This window comes from Gorilla gorilla, chromosome 17 (assembly GCF_029281585.2).
Source record: "Gorilla gorilla gorilla isolate KB3781 chromosome 17, NHGRI_mGorGor1-v2.1_pri, whole genome shotgun sequence".
NCBI lineage: Eukaryota > Metazoa > Chordata > Mammalia > Primates > Hominidae > Gorilla > Gorilla gorilla.
Window position 1 is genome coordinate 38890561 of NC_073241.2, and position 17086 is coordinate 38907646.

General features: G+C 36.8%; 1 long non-coding RNA gene across 2 annotated transcripts in view; it reads left to right on the forward strand.

Moving 5' to 3' along the window:
* LOC115931441 (uncharacterized) overlaps nt 1-17086 on the forward strand; it is a 110914-nt gene that overhangs the window by 68900 nt on the left and 24928 nt on the right. The window contains exon 4 of one of the 2 annotated variants that reach the window (XR_010131304.1): nt 3696-3804. The exons of the other annotated variant lie outside the window; for it this stretch is intronic. This is a non-coding gene — a long non-coding RNA (uncharacterized lncRNA). The remainder of the gene's footprint in view (nt 1-3695; nt 3805-17086) is intronic. 2 annotated transcript variants of the gene reach the window in all.

Sequence of the window (17086 nt, forward strand, 5' to 3'; positions counted from 1 at the left end):
ATATTTGGGATCCAATACCTTTGTAAGATATGAAATTTACAAGGATTTTCTTTCCACGTTATGTTTTCTCTTTTCATTCTCTTAAAAGTATTGTTAATTTTAAGTACAATTATTTTTTTCTCTTCTGGCTGGTTTTTAAGGTATCGAATCTAAGAAATTTTTGGCTCACTTAAGGTCACAAAGATTTTCTCATATTTTCTTCTAAAATTTAAAAAATTGACATTTTACAATTAGGCTTATAATTCAAGCTAATTTTTATATGAAGTGTGATATATATGTAGATTTATTTTAACACCATTTGTAGAACTACTGTTCTTTCACCATTGACTTTCCTTTTCACCTTTGTCAAAAATCAGTTGGCCATAAGGTGTGCATCTATTTTTGGGATTTTTATTTCATTGCCTTGATCATTATTACATTAAACTAAGAATTGAAATGATATCATATATGTAATTCATCTTTTTTTGCAAAATATTTTTGCTAAATTGTTTTTTTTAACTTTCCATGTAAATTTTAGGATAAATTTGCTGGTATATACAAGAAATTCTGCAAAGGTATTGATTAAGATTGCCATGAACCTGTGGATTAACAGGTGAAAACTGAAAATTTGATCATATTGAGTCTATTCATGGACATGGAGTCTCTCTCAGTTTCTTTAGATCATTTTGATTTCTTCATCAAAGTATAGCTTACATAGATTCTATACATATTTTGTTAGGTTTATACCTATTTCATTTTTTGTATGCTAACCTACATAGTATTATGTTTTAACTTCAAATTCCAATTGTTTATTGTTGGCATATATGAAAGTGATAAACATATATTAACCTTATATTTTGCAATCTTGCTATAATTGCTTATTAGTACTTATTAGTACTAAGAGTATATTTGTCAATTCTTTGGGATTTTCCACATAGATAATCATATCGTATGTAAACAAAGACATTTTATTTCTTATTATCAATATTTATTCCTTTTATTTTATTCTCTTGCATTAGCTGGAACTTCAGTGTGTTGTTGAGCATGAATGATAAGGGGAAATTCTTGCAATGTTCCGAATTTTAGGAGGAAGGTATCTCATTTCTAACTATTACATTGTTCAAGTTGAGGAAGTTGCCTTTTACTCCTAGTTTGCTCAAGTTTTTGTCATGAATAAGTGTTAGATTTTTTCAAATTCTTTTTTTCATCAATCGATATGACTATATGATTTATCTTCTTTAGCCTGTTGATGTGGTATGTTACATTAATTGATTCTCAAAGGTTGAACCAGTCTTGCACATCTGAAAAAAAATCCAACTTAGTTCAAAGTGTGGATAATTTTTTTAATGCTTTTTTGCATTTAATTTGCTAATATTTTTGGAGGATTTTGGAAGAATGTTCCATGTGTACTTGAGAAGAATTTGTACTCTGCTGCTGTTGAATGAAATGTTCTGTATATGACTGTTAGGACCCATTTGGTTAAACATATTGTTAAAATCAAATGTTTCCTTTTTCATTTTCTGTCTGGTTGGTCTCTCCATTTTTGAAAATTGGGTACTGAAGTCCCTACTATTATTGTATTGTAATTTCTTCCTTCAGTTATGTTAATATTTGTATTACATATTTATATGCTCTAATGTTGGATGTATATATGTTTACAATTTTCATATCCTACTGATGAATTCACCCCTTTATTATTAGATAATGACCTTCTTTGTCCCTTGTGACTGTTTTTGACTTAAGGTTTGTTTTGTCTGCTATAAGCACAGCCACCTCCACTCTCTTTTGTTTACAATTTACATGGAATATTTTTCTCTATCCTTTCACTTTCCTTTTTAAAATATTTATTTAAAAATTATTTTGTAGAGATGGGAGTCTTTCTTTGTTGCCCAGGCTGGTCTCAAACTCCTGAGCTTAAACAATCCCCTGACCATGGCCCTCCCAAAGTGCTGGGATTACAGGCGTGAGCCAACTCACCTGGCCCATTCCATCACTTTCAGCCTATTTGTTCTTAAAGCTCTTGTGAGTCTCTTGTAAGCAGCATACAGTTGGATTTTTCTTATTTTTATCAATTCATCCACTCTATGTCTTTTGATTAGTATTTTAATCCATTTACATGTAAAGTAATTATTTTTAAGTCAGGACATACTACTGCCATCTTATTAATTGTTTGTTAATTGCTGACTTTTGTAGTTCCTTTGTTTCTTTCTTCCTCTCTTGCTGCCTTCCTTTGTGATGTGATGATTTTTTGTAGTGGTATGTTTTGATTATTTTCTCTTTATTTTTTGTGTATCTACTATAAGTTTTTTCTTTGTGCTTACCACAAGGTTTACATAAAACGTCTTATAATTTAAACAGTCTACTTTAAGCTGATAACAGCTTAACTTTAACTGCATAGAAAATCTCTACACTTTAACTTCTCTCACTCCCCACATTTTGTGTTACCAATGTGGCAATATACATCCTTTATACATTGTTTATTCATTAACAAACTATTGTAGCTGTAGTTATTTTTAATACTTTTATCTTTTAACTCATACTAGGTTTAAAAGTGATTTACATACCATCATTACAGTCTTAGACTGTTCTGAATTTGACTAATTTCTTAACTTTGCAATGAGTTTTATACTTTCATGTGTTCTTATGTTGTTATTTAGCATCCGTTTATTTCAACTTGAGGAACTCCCTTCACCATTTATTGTGAGGTGCCCTCATCTCTACTAATTTTCTGCCTGATGGCTCTGTACATTATTGACGGAGCAATGTTAAAATCCCCAATTACAATAGTGGATTTGCATGGGCTTTTCTTTTGAAGTTTCATTTTTTTTTGCCTCAGATATTTTAATATTTTGTTGTTAGGTGCATACACATTAAGGTTTGTTATGTCTTCTTGGAGAATTCATGTCCTTATCATTTTGTAATGTTGCTCTTTATCTCTCATAATGTCTTTCTTCTTAAGTCTTTGAAATTAATATAGCTACCTCAGTTTTTTTTATTAGAGTTAGACTGGGATATCTGTATTTATCCCTGTACTTTTAATTTAGATATATATTATAAGTGCATTTCTTGCAGAAACGTAGGTAGGTTTTTTCAGTCCCTTATGAAAATCTCTAATTTTAATAGGTATATTTAGATAATTTATGCTTAAAGTGATTATTAATAAAGTTGTATTAATAGCTACAATGTTTATAACTGTTTTCTACTCATTGTCTTTGTTATTTTTTTTCTTTTTTTAAACCTTTCTCTTTTTCTGCCTTGGGTGATTTTAATTGAGCATTTTATGACTCCATTATTTCCACCTTCTACATGTCAATTCACCTCTCTCTTTCTCTCTCTCTCCTTAGTTTTTGTACTAGTCAGTAGAATTTGCAGTGTAGTCTTAAACTAGTCTAAGTCCACTCTGAAGTAACACTGTACCATTTCATGAGTGGTGCTGACACCTTATAACAGATTATACTCAATTCCTCCCTCTTATTGCTTATGACATTACTGTCATTCATTTCATTTGTCCATATGCTATCATCACCCAATATGTTGTTGTTATTATTGTTTTGAATGAACAGCTGTCTATTAGACAAATGAAGAATAAGAAAAATAAAATATTTTATTTTACCTTCATTCTCTGATTCTCTGATGCTCTTTCATTTTTATATAGATTTGAGTTTCTGCCCTATATTATTTCTTTCTAAGAAACTTCTTTAACATTTTAATCACAGAAGATCTACTGGCAACAAATTCCCTCAAGATTTCTGTTGTTGTTGTTGTCATCTGATAGTCTTTGTACTTCAGTATGAGAGGATAAATTTGCTGGATACAGAATTCAAGGTTTGTGGTATTTTTCTTTCAACATTTCAGAAACAGTAGTCCTCTCTTATCTGTGGTTTCACTTTCCATGATTTCAGTTATTCATGGTCAATGGTGATCTGAAAATATTAAATGGAAAATTACAGAAATAAAATAATTCATAAGTTTTAAATTGTACACTATTCTGAGTAGTGTGATGAAATCTTACGTGGTCCTTCTCCATCTCACTTGAGATGTGAATCATCCTTTTGTCCAACCTATCCAATGTATACATTACCTACTCATTAGTCACTTAGTAACCATCTTGGTTATCAGATTGATTGTCATGGTATCAAGGTACATGTGTTGAAGTAACCCTTATTTTACTTAATATTGGCCTCATTGCAAGAGTATTGTGCCTAATTTAGAAATTAAACTTTATCATAGGTATAATAACTTTATCATAAGTATAGAAAAAATATATAATATACATAAGGTTTGGTAGTATTCATGGTTTCAGGCATCCACTGAGGGTCTTGGAACATTTTCCTTGTGGATAATGGGGAACTACTGTAGTTCACTCCAATATTTTTCTTCATGTATTCTCTTCATTGGTTTTTGAAGAGAAGTCCAATGTGATTTTTATCCTTTTTCCTTTATAGGTAATGTAATATTTCCCCGTGGGCTTATTTCAATATTTTTTCCTTGTCTGATTTTTTTTGCAGTTTTAATAAAATATGGCTGCAAATAGATTTCTTGATATTTATCCTTCTTGGTGCTTTCTGACCTTCCTGGATCTGTGATTCAGTGTTTGTCATTGATAGTTGTTGTCGTAAATACTTCCATGGTTTCTTCCATTCTTTTCTTTCTTTTTTTTTTTAATTTTTTTAGTATTTATTGATCACTCTTGGGTGTTTCTCAGAGAGGGGGATTTGGCAGGGTCATAGGACAATAGTGGAGGGAAAGTCAGCAGATAAACATGTGAACAAAGGTCTCTGGTTTTCCTAGGCAGAGGGCCCTGCTGCCTTCCACAGTGTTTGTGTCCCTGGGTACTTGAGATTAGGGAGTGGTGATGACTCTTAACGAGTATGCTGCCTTCAAGCATCTGTTTAACAAAGCACATCTTGCACCGCCCTTAATCCATTTAACCCTTAGTGGACACAGCACATGTTTCAGAGAGCATGTGGTTGGGGGTAAGGTTATAGATTAACAACATCCCAAGGCAGAAGAATTTTTCATAGTACAGAACAAAATGGAGTCTTCTATGTCTACTTCTTTCTACACAGACACAGTAACAATCTGATCTCTCTTTCTTTTCCCCACATTTCCCCCTTTTCTATTGGACAAAACCGCCATTGTCCTCATGGCCCATTCTCAATGAACTGTTGGGCACACCTCCCAGGCGGGGTGGCGGCCGGGCAGAGGGGCTCCTCACTTCCCAGCCGGGGCGGCCGGGCAGAGGCGCCCCCCACCTCCCGGACGGGGCGGCTGGCTGGGCGGGGGCTGCCCCCCACCTCCTGGACAGGGCGGTTGCCGGGCAGAGATGCTCCTCACTTCCCAGAAGGGGCGGCTGCTGGGCGGAGGGGCTCCTCACTTCTCAGAGGGGGCAGCCGGTCAGAGACGCTCCTCACCTCCCAGATGGGGTCGCGGCCAGGCAGAGGCGCTCTTCACATCTCAGACGGGGCAGAGGCGCTCCCCACATCCCAGACGATGGGTGGCCGGGCAGAGACGCTCCTCACTTCCTAGATGGGATGACGGCTGGGAAGAGGCGCTCCTCACTTCCCAGACTGGGTGTCCGGGCAGAGGGGCTCCTCACATCCCAGACAATGGGCGGCCAGGCAGAGACGCTCCTCACTTCCTAGATGGGGTGGCGGCCGGGCAGAGGCTGCAATCTCAGCACTTTGGGAGGCCAAGGTAGGCGGCTGGGAGGTGGAGGTTGTAGCGAGCCGAGATCACGCCACTGCACTCCAGCCTGGGCAACATTGAGCACTGAGTGAGCGAGACTCCGTCTGCAATCCCAGCACCTCGGGAGGCCGAGGCTGGCAGATCACTCGCAGTCAGGAGCTGGAGACCAGCCCGGCCAACACGGCAAAACCCTGTCTCCACCAAAAAATACGAAAACCAGTCAGGCGTGGCAGCGCGCGCCTGCAATCCCAGGCACTCGGCAGGCTGAGGCAGGAGAATCAGGCAGGGAGGTTGCAGTGAGCCAAGATGGCGGCAGTACAGTCCAGCCTCGGCTCAGCATCAGAGGGAGACCGTGCACAGGGGAGAGGGAGAGGGGGAGGGGGAGGGAGAGGGGGAGGGGGAGAGGGAGGGGGAGGGGGAGGTCTTTTCTTTCTTTTTTCTTTCTGGTATTCCCACTTTATATGTTGCACCTTTTGTGATTGTCCCACATTTCTTGGATATTTTGTTTCTTCTCTTTTTATTCTTTATTTTCTCTTTGAACACTAGTTTGGGAAGTTTCTATTGATGTATTTTCAAACTCAGATAATTTCCATTGCTGTGTCCAGTCTACTGATGAACCCATCAAAGAAATTCTTAATTCCTGCTATAATTTTTTTATTTCTAGGATTTCCTAGAATTTTGATATAGATAGGTAGACAGATACCTGCTATATCAGTGTGAGTCAGGATAGTTTAGGTAACATATAATTCCCAAATCTCAATGGCTTAAAATTATAAAGATTGACTGGGAACTTCCAGTATGCTATAGAGTGAATATCTTAGCAAATTTTCTCCCTAAAAAGTAATGATAAAACTGGCCAAAATTGTCAAAAACAACCATTGCAGGACTCTGGAAAATGACAAATGAATACAACAAATTAGGAAACTTTACTTATGGAAAAACTGCAACTTTTGTAAGAATAATGGGAATTTGCAGAATTTTAGCCAGGGATTGTTGTCATTCGTTGTCCACCTCCCTCCAGAGCCATTATTCATGCAGATGCTTCCAGGGCAGGGCCAGGGAGGGTAGGCAGTGAGAAGTGGTGGCTTCTTGGCCAGAGGGTTAACATGATTTGCTGGGGGCAAGGAAAACCCCATACCTAGGTTGTTTAAAACACAGAGATCTTGGTGGCACACACTCAGGAAAAGTTAACATCTCTGGTAGTCTGATTTGAGACACTGGGTCAGGCAAGCAACAGAAAAGCAGACTGGCCATACATTTCATAAGTGACCCAGGCAATCAGACAGTTATAGTGGGTCTTGATAAGATCCTACATATCCCTGGTAGTCTTTTATTTTATGAATCACCTTAAAAATCCCATAAATGAAAATTAGGTTTACAAGACAGCAAAGATTCAAATACAGAGCTGGGGACTAAAAATCACCACATTTCTCCCATTTTCCTATTTTGTCTACATTAAGTTAGCCATTAAGGAATAAAATTTATTTGAGTTAAAGCACTGTCACTTAAAGTGCATATGAAGCAGTAATGGACTTCAGTAGAATTGAAAAATAAATGTACTGAGTCTATTTTATCTTTTAAAAAAAACCACCAAGAGTTAATACTTCTAATTTATTGGGCATTAGAAAGAAAAAAAGTGCTTTATACTGTTGTTCATTTTCTTTATGAATCCCTTACTTTAAGGAATCTTCTTCTCTGATTGTTTTTCTAAAAATGCCCCCCAAGTCCCCAATCCAAAATTATGTTTGACAGCTGTAACTGATTTACATTTTTTTGGAACCATAAGGTGTTGAAACTGGAGTGCATTCCGAGTTTCTCATTGATTGATTTGCTTTTGAAAGGCAGGACAACTCAAAGTGGGTTTTGGGTGTGTGCATTACCATGTGTTTTATGATAAATACTTATGGAGCTCTGCACTTCATTAAATAAAACCACAAGCCAGTTGATGAATATTTGAATGGAAGAATTAGAAAAATATGGGTGAGGAGACTGTTGGCTTGATAATTGCAAGTATCTAAATGCACAAATTTATAATTACTTTCAAAATACTACACAGACTTTTTACAATATATGAAGTGGAAATGTATTTAGTTATATCTCTGTTGTGCAACATTTCTTAACCAATAAAATTTCCTTGAACTAAAAACAGACCTTCAGATATTAAAAATGGCCACTTTTATGCAAGTGTCTATTTCTACTGAGGACTAAGCTCTGATTTTTCATCTTGCCCAGATTCCTAACTAAGGGTTCTAGAGAGTCATCCCATACAAACTATAAATTCTCATCACATGGGTTTTATTTGACCCTATATATTGTGTCTTACTTTTTAATCTGACTCTGGCATAACATTACTGTAAGAGTTAAAGAAAGAGGAGAGAAACACAAAAAGTGGCTTAACAGTCAATGACAGATTTATTTTGGAGAATAAACCTGAGAGGGGCTTTTGGATGATTTCAGTCAGGAGCACTCTCTCTTACAGACTAAGAGTAGAGATTGGAATGTTTCTGTGTGGGGAAGAAGTTTATGACAGGGTTGGAATATCTCCAGTCAGAGGGGAGGTTATCTTGGGGCTGACATCTCTCCAGCCAGAGGGGAGGTTATCTTGGGGCTGGCATGTCTCTGGTCAGGGAGGGGTTTGGAATATTTCTGGTTGGAGATGTTATTTGTGGTTTATGGTTATGGTGACCTTAGCCATTAGGCTGATGCCCTTTGGATTTAGGCAGTTTTTGATCAAGGTTAACTTTAGAATGGCAGTGCTTATCCTAGATGGTGATGCGCCTGCTTTGTCAATTACAAGACAAAGGAAAAAATATTTAACCCCAAAATATATTTCCTTGCCATACCTTGAAATTGCCCTGCAAAGTCTCTTTTGGGAGAAAATCCACATCCTATAGGGAATCCCCTTTCCCTTTGTTTTCCTTCCTTCCTTTCCAGATCCAGGAGATAATCAACTAAGAGCCAGGCACCCTTTTAGGTCTGATAAGAAACATTTTACAACCTGCTCTCTCTCTGAAGTCTGCTATCTGAGAGATTCCTTTGCACAGTAAAACTTTTGTCTCCACAGTCCTTTATCTTAACCTGAACATTCCTTTCCATTGATCCCAGGCCTTCATATAAACTCTGTTGCAGGAAGTCAGGGACCCCGAATGGAGGGACCGCTGGAGCTGCGGCAGAGAAACATAAATTGTGAAGATTTCATTTTAATATGGACATCTATCAGTTCCCAAATAATACTTTTATAATTTCTTACACCTCTTTTTACTTTAATCTCTTAATCCTGTTATCTTTGTAAGCTGAGGATGTACGTCACCTCAGGACCACTGTGATAATTGTGTTAACTGTACAAATTCATTGTAAAACGTGTGTTTGAACCATATGAAATCAGTGCACCTTGAAAAAGAACAGAATAACAGCAATTTTTAGGGAACAAGGGAAGACAACCATAAGGTCTGACAGCCTGTGGGGTCGGGCAAAGGAGCCATACTTTTCTTCTTGCAGAGAGCCTATAAATGGACGTGCAAGTAGGAGAGATATTGCTAAATTCCTTTCCTAGCAAGGACTGTTAATATTAATACCCTGGGAAAGGAATGTGTTCCTGGGGGGAGGTCTATAAACGACCACTCTGGGAAGGTCTGTCTTGTGCAGTTGAGATAAGGACTGAGATATGCCCTGGTCTCCTGCAGAACCCTCATGTTTACTAGGGTGGGGAAAAACTCTGCCCTGGTAAATTTTTGGTCAGACTGGTTCTCTGCTCTTGAACCCTGTGTTCTGTTGTTTAAGATGTTTATCAAGACAATACATGCACCATTGAACAAAGACCTTTATCAGTGATTCTGCTTTTTCCCTTTGTCCTGTTCCCTCAGAAGCATGTGATCTTTGTTAGACCCTTATTAGTAGTTCTGCTTTTTGCTCTTTGAAGCATGTGATCTTTGTACCTACTCTCTGTTCTTACACCCCTGCCCCTTTTGAAACCCTTAATAAAAACTTGCTGGTCTGAGACTCAGGTGGGCATCATGGTCCTACCAATATGTGACGTCACCTCTGGCACCCCAGCTGTAAAATTCCTCTCTTTATACTGTCTGTCTTTATTTCTCAGCTGGCCAACACTTATGGAAAATAGAAAGAACCTATGTTGAAATATTGGGGGCGGGTTCCCCCAATAAACTAACCAGTTGTTAACCAGAAAATTTAAATTTGCCTATAGCCAGGACAACTTTGAGTTGTCCTGCCTTCCTAAACCAAGCCAATCTATTTCTTAAGTGGATTTGATTGATGTCTTATGCCTCCCTAAAAGTATATAAAACCAAGCTGTACCCTGACCACCTTGGGCACATGTTCTCGGGACCTCCTGAGGGCTGTGTCATGGGCCATGGTCACTCATATTTGGCTCAGAATAAATCTCTTAAAATATTTTACAGAGTTTGACTCTTTTTGTCGACGCCACTAAAGTAGGCTATTTTTGATGGAAAGCCTGCTGTATAGTAATCTTGAATGATAATTCAAAAATTTTTTTTTTGAGATGGAGTCTCGCTTTGTCACCCAGGCTGGAGTGCAGTGGCGCGATCTCGGCTCACTCCAACCTCTGCCTCCAGGGTTCAAGCCATTCTCCTGCCTCAGCATCCTGAGTAGCTGGGACTACAGGTGCCCATCACCACGCCCAGCTAATTTTTTGTGGTTTTTTTTTAGCAGAGATGGGGTTTCACCATGTTAGCCAGGATGGTCTTGATCTCCTGACCTCGTGATCCGCCTGCCTTGGGCTCCCAAAGTGCTGGGATTACAGGCGTGAGCCACCACGCCTGGCCTCAAATTGGTTGTAATTAAAAATGTCTTGCTGTTCTTATCACAGTAAATATATTTTGACTTTCTTATTTTATTGTTGTTTTCATCAAAGTGACACAAATGGAGTCTTCTACTCCATACTCCATCCTCCTTCTGGATGATGTAAACACAGAAGTACTTACTGAATCCTAAATGTAACACCATAAAGTTATTGTTGTTGTTATTTGTACTGGATATACAGCAGTGAGTGATAAAGAGGAAAGCATTGTAACTCTTTCTTCACAGAACTTAAACCTACTGAGATAATGAACAAGTAAACATACACAGAAATAATTTCAAATTATGGGGAACAATAATAGAAAATTCCTGTGGGTGATGGGGAGGAAGCAACAAATATAGGGTTGTCAGAGAGACTCTCTGAGGAGTTGAGACATTCAAGAATGAGACTGGATGAGTTTTAGCTCTCATTGGAAAGGTGGTTATGGCTTTCTCTGCTGCGTGCCTCATATCTGGTGTTATTTCATATGCTGCATGGCTTTACATTTTGGCGTAAGTGGTAATTTCTCAAAATCTCGGCCTTCACTTTTGTAATAATAGGACTAATAACTAATAACTCACATATGATATGGTTGTATTAGGATAAAATATAATGTACAAAAAGGACTTGCCATATGGGATACATGAAAACAATAGGTGTTATTAATGTTGTTTTCATATTAGATGCATCTGTTCCTTTTTCTGTTTAACCACATAATATTGAAAATATTTGCCCAGACGTATGAGTAAATTGGCATCATATGAAATCACTCTCTAGTATCTATGCAGGCCTCCTGTAAGTCGTTTTATGAATCTTTATCTTTTTACTACTTGAATTTTCTTCTCTAAATTCACTAATTACCCTTGATTTTTGTTTTACTCCACTCTTGTTAGATAAGAATCTATGTCAGTCTTCTGTTTTTATTTCTTTTTCTTTAAATAAAAAACCAGTAAGCAAACCCAAAACTCCAACCCACAAAAAATCACCACTAAACAATTGATGGGATTCAGGTGCAGATTTATATAGTGCTGGTGCTAAGGGCTCTTTAACCTTAAAGAAGAAGAGAGTTTTTTAAACTTACAGGGTTTCCATAATAGGTTTTTTTCAGGAAAATGGCAAAATTAATGAATTGGTGAACATTGACTGTAATCTAAATCATGTTTATATTGTAGTCTCTCTGTATCTCAAATTTAAAAAGTAATGCTTGCAATTTGAAGGGTTATTTACAGACTTTATTTCATGTATACAAAATGTATAGGTAAGGAAAACTCTAATGCAATGTGGTTGTAATATAAAAATAATTTTAACATGAATTTTTTAATCATTGGTTTTAGAAATTTGATTATAACAAGTGTAGGTCTCATAATTGGGTTTCCATTGAGCTTCTTGGATCTGTGGGCATATAGGTTTGAGACAATCTGGAAAATTTTAAACCATTATTTTTTCAAATATTTTTTCTCTGAGTTCCTCCACAAGAATTCAAATTACATGTATAGTAGGACATCTGAAGTTATTCCATAACTCAATGATGCTTTATAGATTTATTCTTCAGTGTTTTTTCCTTCTGTGTTTCAACATTTTGGCAGGTTTTCTTGCTATTTATTGTTTTAAATGTATTTACATTTACTAATCTTTTCTTCCGCAGTGTCTATTCTGCTGTTTATCCCATTCAGTATATTTTTCATCCCAGACATTGTGTTTTTACCAGAATTTCAATTGGGAATATTGTATATCTTCTATGTTCCTACTTAACATCCTCAATATTTCTTCTACCTTCTTTAACATATGGAATATAGATATAAAATTGTTTTCCAGACTTTTACTGTGTTGAAATACCCATCACATAAAATTTACTGTCTTAACCATTTTTAAGTGTACAGTTCAATGGTGTTAAATACATACATAATGTTGTGCAACCATCACCATCATCCAACTCCATAAATCTTTTCATCTTATAAAACTGAAACTCTATACCCATTACACAATAACTCCCATTCCCCATCCCTCCAGTCCCTGACAACCACCATTCTACTGCCTGTCTAATATAATAACTTTTTAATGTGCTAGTCTCTTAATTCTATCATTTCTTGGTCTGTTTCTATTAATTGATTGCTCTATTCATTATGGATTACATTTTCTGCGTCTTTGCATGCCTGGAAATATTTGACTGAGATCCCAGAAATTGTGAAATTCATCTTGTTGGACATTGGATAGTCTTGTATTTCTATAAATATCCTTGAGCTTTGTTTTAGAAACAATTAGATATTTTCAAGGCTCCCTTTTGAGCTTTTGAGTCAACTATCCTTCTGAGTGTTCCACCTGATGCTCCATGAATTGTGAAGTTTTACACCCTGGCTGGTGGGAGCATGAGCCATTCCTAGGCCTGTGTGAGTTTCAGGGATTGTTCCTTCTGCTCTTTGGGGTGTTGTTTTCCCTAGCTGTCAGTGGTTTCCTCACTTGGTTCCTTTTGAGGTGTTGCTGCCTGGAAATTGTCTCTAGGAAGTCAGCTGGGGCAAGTGTAGGGCTCACCTCGTTCATTTTACATCACTCAGTGCCTTGTATCTAATACACAAAAAACATTTTTCATTTATGTATCCAGTTTTTTAGTTGTTCCAGGTGGGAGAATGAATTTGGCCTTTGGCTGAAAGTAAAAGTAGAAGCAGAAGAGGAGAAAAAAATTTTAAGGAAATTTGTGTGCAATAATTTAAGTTCAGAGCAAGAGCTAAAGAGCTTACATAATCCCCCACCCTCCTGAGAGCATACTGTAATTTTATCTATTTTACATGATAAACTCTTAAAAAGGAAAATAGTCAATATTTTACTGAATATGAATGACAGCATTTTAGTAAAGGAAAAAGAAACTCCTCTTAAGATTAAAGACATTTTAAAGTTATAGTTCTTTATTAACATTAGAAAAAAATCTGTAAGAAAAAAAATTTTAGATTCATTGTGGCTGACTAGGTGGTTTTAATTTTATAATACTCAGGTTTTTTTAATTTAGGGAATTATTTTTTAATACTTATTAAATGAATAAATTTTTCTTGGTGTTGTTTAGAGGTCATCTAAGGAAAATGTATACATTTGCATGGAATGACTCTTAAACAAAAGGAATTTTGTTGAGATGGTAAAAGGAGCAGCCCTCTAAAAGTAGAGAAACGTTTATTAGAAATAAAACGATTTCTCAAACTGATAAAATTTCTCAGAGACAATGGTAAATTGCTTCAATCTTCTGTCTTGTAACTAGGAGAATACATTTTAATCCTGACCTTACCCAAATTTCTGAACATTTAATATAAGCAAAATTAAATATTTAGAAATAATATGTGCCTGCCATACAGTCTATTCAGATTGAACAGAAGTAGTTTTGGTCAATTAATATGTTTATATTTCAATTAAACAATTTTTAAAAATTTAATTAAATGTTTTAAGCTTTTTGTTTATTACATAAACGTGTTTTATTTTAAATTGTTTAAACAATTTGTGATGTTGGACACAATATCAGGTAACTAGGACCTGTTTCAGTGCTGAAATCAATATGCTTTACAGTTTGGAATATTTCAAAGAGCTTTAAATATGTACAGGTACATTAAGATTTACCTCTTTGCTTCTGTATATTAGCTTCTGGATCTGAATGAACCAAATGATTAATTTACTGCAAAGAGATAAAAATGTATTCTTCAGCGATTCAGAGTCACATTTTAAAATAAATATTTTTCTACTTTTATTTTGTGGAATTCATTTCAAAGTGTTCCAAAACTCCTTTCAATAAATTTTATTCACTAGCTACTAAATGGAGCAATACCAAGAAAATTTCTCCTATGTTCCAATCTGCCGTGATTTCTTATAAAACTTATTACTGTTTGTTCTTTTTTGAGGGAGAGGTGGCTTAGATATAATATTTACCTCCCAGTTGTAGCATGAAAATTGCAAGAACATTTTAGTAAGCAGTCTCCATTACACGTGGAAATAAGTAAAGTTCTATTTTTTAGCATGGAATCATTAAAAGCATTTTCATGCTCTAAACGTTCTCAATGGTGCTGACTGAAGCACCACAGATAGGAAACAAAATGTATTGATCCTGTCAAGATGAGTCCTACAATTATATATTTAGGGCTGGGTAGATGGTGTGGGTGCGTCTGTGGACCCAGTGAACCTACTGTGAGCTGGACCTGATACTTCCAATTATGATGTGACCCTTATATATGTCTACTCTGCAAGAGGGGCCATGATGTGTTTTGGGTCTTTGTCTGTCGATGCAACTCAGATACCATGTCAAGCAACCCTCAGAAGATGTGTGCATTACCATCACTTACCCACCTGTAAGATCCACTCCCCTTGAGGAAACACTCTCACCAGCAAGTCCTATTGATGCTCTCCCAAATCCTGAAGGTTCGTGTTAGTTGGATGATGTGGCCTCTTTGGCATTTTATCCCTTTCTTTCCTTCACAGGCCTTCACATGCCCAGTTGGTCTTCTGGAATTTGATCGTTGTTAATGGTCTGGTTGTCAAGAGAGAAGGTAGGGGCTTATCCTGAGAGGATGCAAGAATGTCTCATAAAGAATCTGCCTCAATTGAGGCCTCTGCATGATCCTCAAACTACTGGGACAGTCATCTTCTGACCAGGGGAAGTGGGCCACTTCTGCAGGGCCAGTGGGTCCACGAGAATCTGGGAATTTGAAATTCTGAATTGCATCCATATGCTATTCCCATCCTAACTTTCACTGTTTTTTCCTTCATTACTGGAGCTCTGACCTTGGTGTAGGGGACTTGCCAGGCTGATAATTCAATCTTCTCTGAAGCTCTGCTATTTTTATGATGAAGCCCTGAACTTGGTTATTTACTCTATCCTTCAGCTGCAGGGTTTTATTTAATACTACCAAGGGGCCTGTCTGTTTTTGTAAAGTATTTACTAATTTCCCATCTCTATTATTATTTCTCTTCAAAGAATCGATGGTACTCCCCACATTAGTGCAATCCCATAGTCCTTACATTCAGCCTTTCCTTCAGTCCTCTCAAGGGCAAGACATTGCATCAGCCAGTGTATCCCCTTTCACCGGTACACCATCCCATTTCAAAACCAGTGAAAAAATGAACAATCATCCCACTAGAGCATGCCAGAGGCTATGCAGACTCCGCCAACCACCAGAGATGGTGTCCTCAAAGTCAGCCTGCCAGTGAGTGACCTGCCCTTAAATCCCATCATAGAATCTGTTCTCTAGGTCACCTCCTAGCACCAACTCTCTTAGACTGAATCTGACTGCAGTGTACATTACAATAGAGCTTAAAACAAAATATAGCCATGCATTGCTTCACAATGGGGACACCTTCTGAGAAATGCATAGTTAGGTGATTTCATGGTCATGTGAACATCACCAAGTGCACTTATACACACCTAGATGGTACAGCCTTCTACACACTTAGGCGATATTACTCCAGGCTACAAACCTGCACTGCATGTTACTCTACCAGATACTGCAGGCAATTAGAACACAAGTGTAAGTATTCAAATGTGGTATTATAATCTTATGGAACCACCATCATATATGTGTTTTCTCATTGACCAAAACATCATTATGTGACATATGGTTGTGTGTCATTTGCAGAATGCTACACCTTTAACAGTCTCCCTGCATTGATCAGATCTTCACTTTGAGTCTGGCACTAGTGAAGCAAGTCTGTGTTTCTTTTCACTGGGATACTTAGTATTGAATGCTTTCTTACCTGAATTAGAAGAGTTTACCTGCATATAACTAGCTTCATTAAATGTTACAGGATACCAAGGGGGAGTTTTTTTGGGTTTTGCTGTTTCATAGTGTCTTTCCCTGAAGTCAAAGAGTGCTTATATTGATATTTGCAAAGTTATGTGTTAAAATTTAAAATGTAGCAGAAATGAAAAATGTTTTTTGGTGGGCTTACTAGCAGACTGTACACAGCTGAGGAAAGAATCTCTGATATTGTAGATGTGCCAATCAAAACTTTCAAAACTAAAAGTAACAGGAAAAAAAAACTAAAACAAAAAAGGAACAGAATTTCTAAAAGCTGTGGAACAACTTAAAAAAGTGTAACATACATGTAATGGGAGTACCAGAAGAAGGGAGGAAAGAACAGAGCAGTATTTGAAGCAATAACAACTGAGAATAATCCCAAATTGAGGCCATACTCAGGAAGCTTATAGAATGCAAGCAGGGTAAATGCCCCAAAAATGACACCTAGGCGTATCATTTTCAAATAGCAGAAAATCAGAGATAAAGAAGAAATCTTGAAAGATGCCAGATGGGAAAAAATCCACCTATGTATACAGAAGCAAATATAAGAATGATGCAAGCAAGAAAATAGTGAAATGAAATATTTAAAATGTTGAGAGAGAAAAATGTTCTACCAACCTAGAATTATGTTATCTGTGAAATTATCTTTCAAAAGTGAAGGAGATCTAAAGACTTTCTCAGAAAAGCAAAAATTGGGGAATTTATTACTAATAGACCTGCCTTGCAAGAAATGTTAAAAGAAGTTTTTCAGGAAAAGGAAAATGATATAGGTCAGAAATTTGAATCTGCATAAAGATATGAAACCCAATGGAGAAGGAATAAGTAAGGATAAAATAAA